This window comes from Euprymna scolopes, unplaced genomic scaffold, assembly GCF_053919585.1.
Source record: "Euprymna scolopes isolate OS-2025 unplaced genomic scaffold, ASM5391958v1 sca1, whole genome shotgun sequence".
NCBI classification, from domain to species: domain Eukaryota; kingdom Metazoa; phylum Mollusca; class Cephalopoda; order Sepiida; family Sepiolidae; genus Euprymna; species Euprymna scolopes.
Genome location: NW_027633102.1, coordinates 2379661 through 2389660, shown reverse-complemented (window position 1 = coordinate 2389660; position 10000 = coordinate 2379661). Strand labels below are relative to the sequence as shown.

The 10000-nt window shown below is 59.9% G+C and overlaps 2 non-coding genes and 1 pseudogene across 2 annotated transcripts in view; all 3 read right to left on the bottom strand.

Moving 5' to 3' along the window:
- LOC145273623 (large subunit ribosomal RNA) overlaps window positions 1-2212 on the bottom strand; it is a 5723-nt gene extending 3511 nt beyond the window's left edge. The window contains exon 1 of the ribosomal RNA XR_013866444.1: window positions 1-2212. This exon is cut by the window's left edge and continues 3511 nt beyond it. This is a non-coding gene — a ribosomal RNA (large subunit ribosomal RNA).
- Window positions 2213-2806: 594 nt separating this feature from the next.
- LOC145273374 (5.8S ribosomal RNA) lies at window positions 2807-2964 on the bottom strand. Its single transcript, XR_013866367.1, has one exon. It is a non-coding gene; the product is annotated as a 5.8S ribosomal RNA (ribosomal RNA).
- A 393-nt stretch (window positions 2965-3357) lies between these two features.
- LOC145273526 (small subunit ribosomal RNA) lies at window positions 3358-5727 on the bottom strand (annotated as a pseudogene).
- Window positions 5728-10000: the final 4273 nt, after the last annotated feature.

Below are 10000 nucleotides of genomic sequence, written 5' to 3'. Positions count from 1 at the left end.
AGTCGGCCCGTTCCACCCGTTCCGAGTTCGAGAGTAGGTCGAGGCCGTGAACGGCCCCGGGGCCTCCAATCGTTCGCTTTACCGGATGGAATTGCGACGATCGAGCGCCAGCTATCCTGAGGGAAACTTCGGAGGGAACCAGCTACTAGACGGCTCGATTGGTCTTTCGCCCCTACACCCGGTTCCGACGATCGATTTGCACGTCAGAGGCGCTTCGGACTTCCACCAGAGTTTCCTCTGGCTTCATCCCGACCGGGCGTGGATCGCCATCTTTCGGGTCCCTGGTCGCTCGCTACGCCAGAGTCGGCCGAGTCGTACTCGGAAAAAGGGGAAACCGACCCGGGGGTGATGCGCCCGCGCGCAGCGCCTAAACTCGACGACAAAATAGGACTAGTTCAAGCCGCGGGATCTCACCGATGGGCGGAAGGAGGATATGGAAGCTGGCGCCCGGCAATTCCCCTTTTTGGAAGATGCGCCGGTCCCCTCTCGGGGAGGAGGGAAAAACAACCGCACGTCAGCCACGAGCCTTCCCTCTCCTATCTCTCTCGGGAAGAGAGAAAAAAGGAAAAGTTGCGGGCACCGCAGCAGCGACGGCGGAAGGCCGAAAACGCCGCGCCGGCGGGATCGGGCACGGCTCGGAGGCGGGTGAGGCGAGGAGAAGACGACGGCACGAGACCGACGACACCCCCCGACGACCCCCGGACGACTTTGCCACGACACCTCTCCCGATCGACGCCCTCCTACACGCTCTCTCGCTTTCGCTTCGCCTTCGGGGTTAGTCAGAGGTGGCCCCTACGACTCGCGAACGGCCAGGACTCCTCGGTCCGTGTTTCAAGACGGGTCGGGTGGGTTGCCGATGCACGTCGCTGACCCGGGGTGGCGGGCGGCTCGAGTAAAAAAGCGTCGCCGAGCGACCTCTCCGGAAACGGAAACGGGCGCGGGCGGGGTTGCCCCCGACAAGAACCCGAAACGTCGGCGAGGTGCGTGACGGCGAGGCCGCGCCAGTCCTATCCCGCCTCTCATCGCGCACGCGCCCGAGACGGTGGGGCGCCTAAGGAGCGACACACAGAGTGCGTCGCCCGCACGCGACTTCCGGCGGGATCAAAACGGACCGGCTCGCCACGTGTAACGGATCGTGTCAGATTTCCTCCGTTCCCGGCAGAAAGGGGCAGTTACGTTCGCGGGCCCGACGGCCGGTGGCCCCCGACTTCACAAGGTGGGAAGACGGGGGTTTTCAGGGTGATGAAACGCCTGCCGCCTACGGAAAAAAACCCGCGTGTTCGACCTGCACGCCGGGAACGGGTCGCGACGACGGACCGGAGGGGAAGTGCGTCCGGTGCCGGCCGCGCGGAGGTCGCGCCGAAGCGCCCGCGCCATGATTACGCCGAGCGATGATGAAGGGGACGGGTGCAGCGGAGTCGCGCGCGGAGGGAGCAGGAGGAAAGAAGAAGCGGCGGCGACGGATGCGGCGGGTTAGGGCCCGGCGGCAGCAGCGATCGAGAGGACGAGTCCCCTCCGTCGCAGCCAACCGACGCAGCCACCTACCGACGCCGCGGTCGTCACCACGTTTCCCTTCCCGCTATCCACGCGGCCCGTCTCCTTCGTCGGCGACGCGGGCACAAAAGCTGGAACCGCGGGGAACGAGTCCCCGCGGACACGACGAACGACGACCTGTGCCGCGACGGCCTCTCTTTCAAGAACACACATCGAGTTTGGGCTCGAGCCTAGGCAGCACCGGACTGAGTCCCCCCGCGATCGCGGTGAGCGGTCCCACCCGTTTACCCCTGGGCGGTTTCACGTTCTCTTGAACTCTCTCTCCAAAGTTCTTTTCAACTTTCCCTCACGGTACTTGTCGACTATCGGACTCGTCCCGGTATTTAGCCTTGGATGGAGCTTACCACCCGATTTGGGCTGCGTTCCCAAGCAACCCGACTCTCGGATCGAAGGCCGTCGCTCGCCGTCCGCACCGAATGGGCCTGGCACCCGCCGCGGGCGGCCCCGATCGAGGGAACTCCGAACTATGCGAGACGAAAACGAACGGCTGCCTTCGACCCATGCGCCACACGTCCCGAAGCCTTTTACTTGCGACGGGATTCGGCGTTGGGCTTCTCCCGGTTCACTCGCCGTTACTAAGGGAATCCCGGTTGGTTTCTTTTCCTCCGCTTAGCGATATGCTTAAGTTCAGCGGGTCGTCTCGTCCGAGCCGAGGGCGGCGGTTTTTAGTAGAGTGTGGTGTTTGGAGGAGAGGAATCTCGATCGGTACCCTCCGTGTGACGACGGCTGGCCGATATAGCGCCCGTCCGACCGAAAATGAAGAAGCCAACAATTAAAAAAAAGCCTGGGTCCTCCCCATCCGACGTTGCCTACGACGCGGCCACCTTTTTACGGTGCGACGGCCGTGCTCGTCGCGCTGCTCGAGGCGTCGCTGAGAGACACCTTCATGAGGCAGAGAGCGAGACGAGCAGGCGGCGCTTACGTCGGCAGTCGGTTAGGTCGGTGCTTTTTTTTTTGTTTTGTTCTCCCTTCGGCTGCTTTCGGACAGACTCCTCCTGCTCCTCCTCCACAGTGTTTCTTCACGCGGTCGAAAAGGGAAAAGACTCCGCGGTCTGCCAGCGGGAGACGAAGGAGGAGGCCGGAGAGGGTTTTAAAAAAAAAAAAGACATTGAAAGGAGTCAATTCTTTTTTTATTTTTCTTCCCCCTCGTCACTCGCTCCTGCGACGTCCCGGTTACCACCGTGCCGAGGACCGGGCGGGCACGGGGACGGCAAGATGTCGTTTCGTTAACGGAGAAAGACATGTAACGTTCCGCCTCTCGACCGGACGTGGCCCCGAGACAAGGGATCTCGGGGCCGCAATGTGCGTTCGAGGTGTCGATGTTCACTGAGTCCTGCAATTCGCATCAGTTCTCGCGGCTGGCCGCGCTCTTCATCGACGGACGAGCCGAGTGATCCCCCGTCCAGGGTTCAGCACTTGGGTTTTTTTATATTAGTTTTGTTTATATAGATTTAGTAGTGTGCGAGGAGGTCTGTGCGAGGAGGCGTGACGGCATTGCAATGTCGCGAGTAGTTTGTTTTTAGCTAGCGGCGGTGGCACAGCGGCTGCAAAAAAACAAAAACGATAAAGCGGCGACAAGGCAAAGAAGAAGCGGCCATCACTTGCGGTGGGCGAAAAAACAAACAGGTGGTAAGACGCGGAAGCAAGCAAGAAGAGCTGGGGCTTTAAAAACCTCCGCGTCACCACAAATCTATCTCTCGCTCCGCCTTTTATAGGTTTGTTTGCGCGCATTCGAGGCGTTGACGCCGACAGACAGAGGAGGTAGGCCGGAAAACAACAAACCAGTCTCGAACGGGAAAACGGTAATGATCCTTCCGCAGGTTCACCTCGGAAACCTTGTTACGACTTTTACTTCCTCTAAACGATCGGGTTCGGTCGTCTTCTCCAGGCATCGAACGCCGAGGCGTAGATGCACGAGTGTCGTGACGGACACGTCGCGCACTGCCCGGCGGCGTCGTCGGCCAGATCCGAGGACCTCACCGGACCGTTCGATCGGTAGTAGCGACGGGCGGTGTGTACAAAGGGCAGGGACGTGATCGACGCGGGCTGTTGACCCGCGCCTACCGGGAATTCCTCGTTCACGGGGTTGGTTACAGGCCCCGATCCCTATCACGGGAGGTGGTTCAGAGGTTTCCCAACCCTCTCGGGCCGGGGCGAAGTCCCCGCTGATACCTCCAGTGTAGCGCGCGTGCGGCCCCGGACATCTAAGGGCATCACAGACCTGTTATCGCTCCGCCTCGTGTGGCTTTCTGCCACCCGTCCCTCTAAGAAGTGCGTGAGAAAACCGACCCGGACCCGAGCGCCACGGAGGACGCCGAGCCCGCCGTAAAAATCACTGACATCGGCGCACTAGTTAGCAGGCCGGAGTCTCGTTCGTTATCGGAATCAACCAGACGGATCGCTCCACCAACTAAGAACGGCCATGCACCACCACCCACCGAATCGAGAAAGAGCTATCGATCTGTCAATCCTACCGGTGTCCGGACCGGGTGAGTTTTCCCGTGTTGAGTCAAATTAAGCCGCAGGCTCCACTCCTGGTGGTGCCCTTCCGTCAATTCCTTTAAGTTTCAGCTTTGCAACCATACTCCCCCCGGAACCGAACTCTGGTTTCCCGCAGGCTACCCGCCGGGTCATGGAAGCGAACGCCGGCGGATCGCCGGTCGGCATCGTTTACGGTCGGAACTACGACGGTATCTGATCGTCTTCGAACCTCCGACTTTCGCTCTTGATCGAGGAAAACGTGCTTGCCACACGCCATCGCTGCAGTTCGTCTTGCGACGATCCAAGAATTTCACCTCTAACGTCGCAATACGAGTGGCCCCGACCGCTCCCTTCGATCATTGCCTCGCCGTAGACGGAGACCGACAGACGTAGACGAGGCCCTCTTCCATCATTCCATGCTTATCGTATGCAAGCTTGAACAGCCCGCTCTGAGCACTCTAATTTTTTCAAAGTGAACGTACCGGCCGCCGCGGACACTCGGTTAAGAGCACCCTTGGAGGAGAAACCGCCGACCGCAACACGCGCGCAGACAAGACACGAAGCAGGGACTCGGAGCGGACCGGGGGGTTCAAAAAAAAAGAGGAACGCGCGGAAAGGGAGAGGGAGAGAAGCGCGGGGGTCAGAGTGCGGGGATGCGAATGAACACACCCAAACACACACACGTAGCACCCCCCCGTTAGACTACTCCCGGAACCGAACCGACGACCACTTGTTTTTTTTTTCCCGGATCCCGATCACGACCTCCTCGTCCACCTCGCCGGCAGGACCGCGTGGCGGGTATGCTAGCGGTTGACACCGGCGGAAAGGGCCGGGAATGCGAACGGACGACCAAAGTCAACGACGGACGATGGCGCCGCCGCCCCGGGGCCGCTTGCGCGACCACGAACCCGAGTTCGGACTACGAGCTTTTTAACCGCAACAACTTTAATATACGCTACCGGAGCTGGAATTACCGCGGCTGCTGGCACCAGACTTGCCCTCCGGTTGGTCCTCGTTAACGGATTTGAAGTGTACTCATTCCGATCGCGGGGCCTCGACAGAGTCCCGCGTCGTTATTTTTCGTCACTACCTCCCCGTGCCGGGAGTGGGTAATTTGCGCGCCTGCTGCCTTCCTTGGATGTGGTAGCCGTTTCGCATGCTCCCTCTCCGGAATCGAACCCCGATTCCCCGTTACCCGTAGTAACCACGGTAGGCACTTAACCGACCGTCGACAGTTGATAGGGCGGACCCTCGAGAGACCCGTCGCCGGGCGTGAAAGCTCGTGCGATCGACCAGTGAGTTATCCAGAGTCACCAAAGCGGAGCGCGCCGCCCTATGAGCCCCGCCACCGAACGGACCCGCGAGCGGGAACGCCGACGACGGGAGGACGGAATGACGCGCATCGGTCTCAGTCTAATATGTAGCGCCGCGACCCGGAACGGCCGACGCGGGTGCCAGCGCGCGAGGCGTGGCGACGACGGCGCGCCGACCGATCGCGGCCTGTGTCACATGTATTAGCTCTAGAATTGCCACAGTTATCCATCGCCTCCGAGGAGGAATACGGTCCCGAGGATTAGGTCCGGTTCCTGAGCCATTCGCGGTTTCGCCCGTTCTAATGCGTGGCGTGAACTTACACTTGCATGGCTTAAGCTTTGAGACAAGCATATGACTACTGGCAGGATCAACCAGGTATCGTTGGAATTTGGGACTTTGTTTCGACAGAACGACAGACCGACCGACCGACCGACCGACATAAGACAGACAACTACAACGACGGGCACGTGTTTATTTGTTTTTCGAGGAGGTTCGCCGTCAGTAGAAGCGCGCTGCCCGCGCTGATGGCCTCTTTTTTGTTTCTCCCCTGACTTGGACCGAGACCGAGACTCAAAGAACGAAAGCGACCAACGTCGACAACAACAACGACAACGGCACCCTTGACAGCGATACATACGACAAACGACAAGCAGCACGACGGCAGTGCACACGGACATCGAGGGTCAAGGTGCAGACTGAACTCGCCGAGGTCGTCGTCATCGTGGTCGCCATCGATTCCGTCTCGTCGTCGTCGTCGTCAACGTCCACGTCACAGCCGGCCGAGAAGAGAGAACAGACGACAGCGTCGACAACAACAACATCGACAACGGCACCCTTGACAGCGATACATACGACAAACGACAAACAGCACGACGGCAGTGCACACGGACATCGGAGGTCAAGGTGCAGACTGGAATCGTCGAGGTCGTCGTCATCGTGGTCGCCATCGATGCCGTCTCGTCGTCGTCGTCGTCGTCTTCGTCGTCGTCGTCGTCATCAACGTACCAACCGACCGAGACGAGAGAGCAAGCAACAACGTCGACAACAACAACGACAACGGCACCCTTGACAGCGATACATACGACAAACGACAAACAGCACGACGGCAGTGCACACGGACATCGGAGGTCAAGGTGCAGACTGAACTCGTCGAGGTCGTCGTCATCGTGGTCGCCATCGATGCCGTCTCGTCGTCGTCGTCGTCTCCGTCGTCGTCGTCGTCGTCGCCAACGTCAACGTCAACATCACAGCCGTCATCGGGGAGGAGCTGGACCAGGGCAGCGGCGGCGTAAATTTTCCCGTCACCTTCGTCGTCGCCTTCGTCGACCGACCGACCGACCGGCGTCGTGTTCGTGCTCGGAAAACCGAGGAGAGACAACGTGCACATGGCGCGTTCTCGCAAGCGGCTCCTCGGTCCGATTTTTTTGGGCGGCTTTTTCGAGCTTTTTTTTTTTCTCACCCTTTCGTCCGTGCGACGGCGAACGTTAGGGGAAAAAAAAAAAAAAAAAAAACGACAACAACGCGGCGGACCGGGCGAACAACATCGTCGACACACACGACATTGACGACCGGTCCCCCTTTTCACAATCGCATCGAGATAAAAACGAACGAGTCCGATTCGAGCACCGAGTCGCGAGCGGGAGGACTGTCGGTGCAAGTATCGATCACTGACGTGAGCGCTTCGCCGGACAGAGGATGGCTCATCCGGCAGCCGTGCAAATCGACGGTATGGGAAGAACGAACAAGAAGAGCAACGACTTGATCGGCGGCTTGGGAACTGCGGACGGTGAAAACGGGTTAATCGACTGCGACCACGACTGCTCGATCGATCTTCTTTGGCGCTAACAAAGGTGGAGGTGGCGCAAGAAGGGACTAGCGCTATCACCGTCCACGTATCAGAAGATGCGGCGGCAGACGTCGACGCTTATGCGTTGTCGGACGAGAAGTCGCTGCAGCACGTGTACCGCGAGCGGGACGTCCAAGGTTTTGCCAGACGGAAAGAAATCGGGTGTCAGCGAACGTTCACACGGCTGTGAGATCGGACGCTGACAGGAGTAGGAGGCGGCAGGCAGGCGGCGGTTACGGCGGCGGCGCCTGCTGCTGCTCATCCTCCTGTTTGCTGCGGCGACTTCCAGGACGGGAGAGCATCGAACAACGTACGTATGGTTACAAGGGGATCAGGATCTACATAGTGCATCCCCCGCGGCTATTTTTGTTTGTTTGTTCGCTCGTTCGTTAATTCGTTCGTTCGTTCGTTCGTTCGTTACAATGTACGTTTTTCCGTTCGACGGCGGCAGAGAGCGGCGGCGTTTCTCCCTAATCCGGAGGATTTATCGGTCGCACAGCGATGGGTCGTTCGGCCGATCATCGAAAGATTCGCAGGTAGTGGTTGAATGGCAGAACGGCAGCAACAACAGCGGCGGCTGAGAGCGGCGAACGCTGAGGCGGAAGCAGAAGCTGCAGCAAACGTATCGGCTAAACATGGTGGACATAGATATGGCTGACGACGCGGGTACCACGACGACTATGGAACCAGGAAAAGGAGCCGTTAGTTGTTCCAACATATCGTTCGACACGTCGAGCAGCCCTAGGTCCACGGAGAAGCACACACACGTACCACGTATTATAACCTAACGACGATGAGCGGGCGCACGGTTGGCAGGAACGAAGGCGGCGGATCAAAACAAGTTGGAGCGCGGGGCGACAGCGATAACGGTGACAGCCCTAGGCGGCGGAGATGCCACTTTCTGACGCCTTTGCGACAAGCCCGTAGAGACGTTCCGGACCACCACGAGGCAAAGAGTCGCTGCTCCGACGAACCGACACACCAAAGTGTGCTTCCTACCGAACATGTTTTATAAAACTTTCAAACTGGAAAACCCCAGAAATGGTGTTGGTATTTGTCCAGACCCACCTCCGACACCTGAAAATGGTGGTCAAAAAAAACGTCGATTATACGAAGCGACATTTCTGGTCGGCGATTTTCCAGTTTTACGCCTACTGCCACATGGGGATGTCGGTAGGCGTCGCAAAGTGCCTTCTCGTAGGCTAGGCACACCAGGACTTTGTCATTTTTTTCCCCCTCGACATTCCTGGTCCGGTCTATTCCGATTTTACACCTACCGCCATGTGGGGGTGGCAGTAGGCGTCGAAAAGTGCCTTCTCGACCGCTAGCGACACCACTACTTTATCGAGCTCTGGAGGCCCGCACACCGACCCGGGGGCCGCGGAGTCGACCCCGGGGGCCTCCGCCTCTCGCCGCCGCTCACTTGGACGCCTTCCGCAACCTGTGGTCCCGCTCGGGGCCGCCGGAGCCTCGCCGACCTGACCGGTGTCGGTAGGCGTCTGGAAGCGCCCGGCCGACCTGGACGAGGTCCCCCTGGCCCCCGGGGGACACCCCTTAGTTGGATGGGGGTGCTGTCCCGGGCACACATGCAACCCGCGGCCGCCTACCGACAGCCCCCGTCGCTCGATCGCTACTCCTTTCCAACATATGTCGGAGAAGCCGGGCGGTTGTGAAACCCCAGAAATGGTGTTGGTATTCGTCCAGACCCACCTCCGACACCTGAAAATGGTGGTCAAAAAAAACGTCGATTATACGAAGCGACATTTCTGGTCGGCGATTTTCCAGTTTTGCGCCTACCGCCATGTGGGGGTGGCAGTAGGCGTCGAAAAGTGCCTTCTCGACCGCTAGCGACACCACTACTTTATCGAGCTCTGGAGGCCCGCACACCGACCCGGGGGCCGCGGAGTCGACCCCGGGGGCCTCCGCCTCTCGCCGCCGCTCACTTGGACGCCTTCCGCAACCTGTGGTCCCGCTCGGGGCCGCCGGGAGCCTCGCCGACCTGACCGGTGTCGGTAGGCGTCTGGAAGCGCCCGGCCGACCTGGACGAGGTCCCCCTGGCCCCCGGGGGACACCCCTTAGTTGGATGGGGGTGCTGTCCCGGGCACACATGCAACCCGCGGCCGCCTACCGACAGCCCCCGTCGCTCGATCGCTACTCCTTTCCAACATATGTCGGAGAAGCCGGGCGGTTGTGAAACCCCAGAAATGGTGTTGGTATTCGTCCAGACCCACCTCCGACACCTGAAAATGGTGGTCAAAAAAAACGTCGATTATACGAAGCGACATTTCTGGTCGGCGATTTTCCAGTTTTGCGCCTACCGCCATGTGGGGGTGGCAGTAGGCGTCGAAAAGTGCCTTCTCGACCGCTAGCGACACCACTACTTTATCGAGCTCTGGAGGCCCGCACACCGACCCGGGGGCCGCGGAGTCGACCCCGGGGGCCTCCGCCTCTCGCCGCCGCTCACTTGGACGCCTTCCGCAACCTGTGGTCCCGCTCGGGGCCGCCGGGAGCCTCGCCGACCTGACCGGTGTCGGTAGGCGTCTGGAAGCGCCCGGCCGACCTAGGTCCCCCTGGCCCCCGGGGGACACCCCTTAGTTGGATGGGGGTGCTGTCCCGGGCACACATGCAACCCGCGGCCGCCTACCGACAGCCCCCGTCGCTCGATCGCTACTCCTTTCCAACATATGTCGGAGAAGCCGGGCGGTTGTGAAACCCCAGAAATGGTGTTGGTATTCGTCCAGACCCACCTCCGACACCTGAAAATGGTGGTCAAAAAAAACGTCGATTATACGAAGCGACATTTCT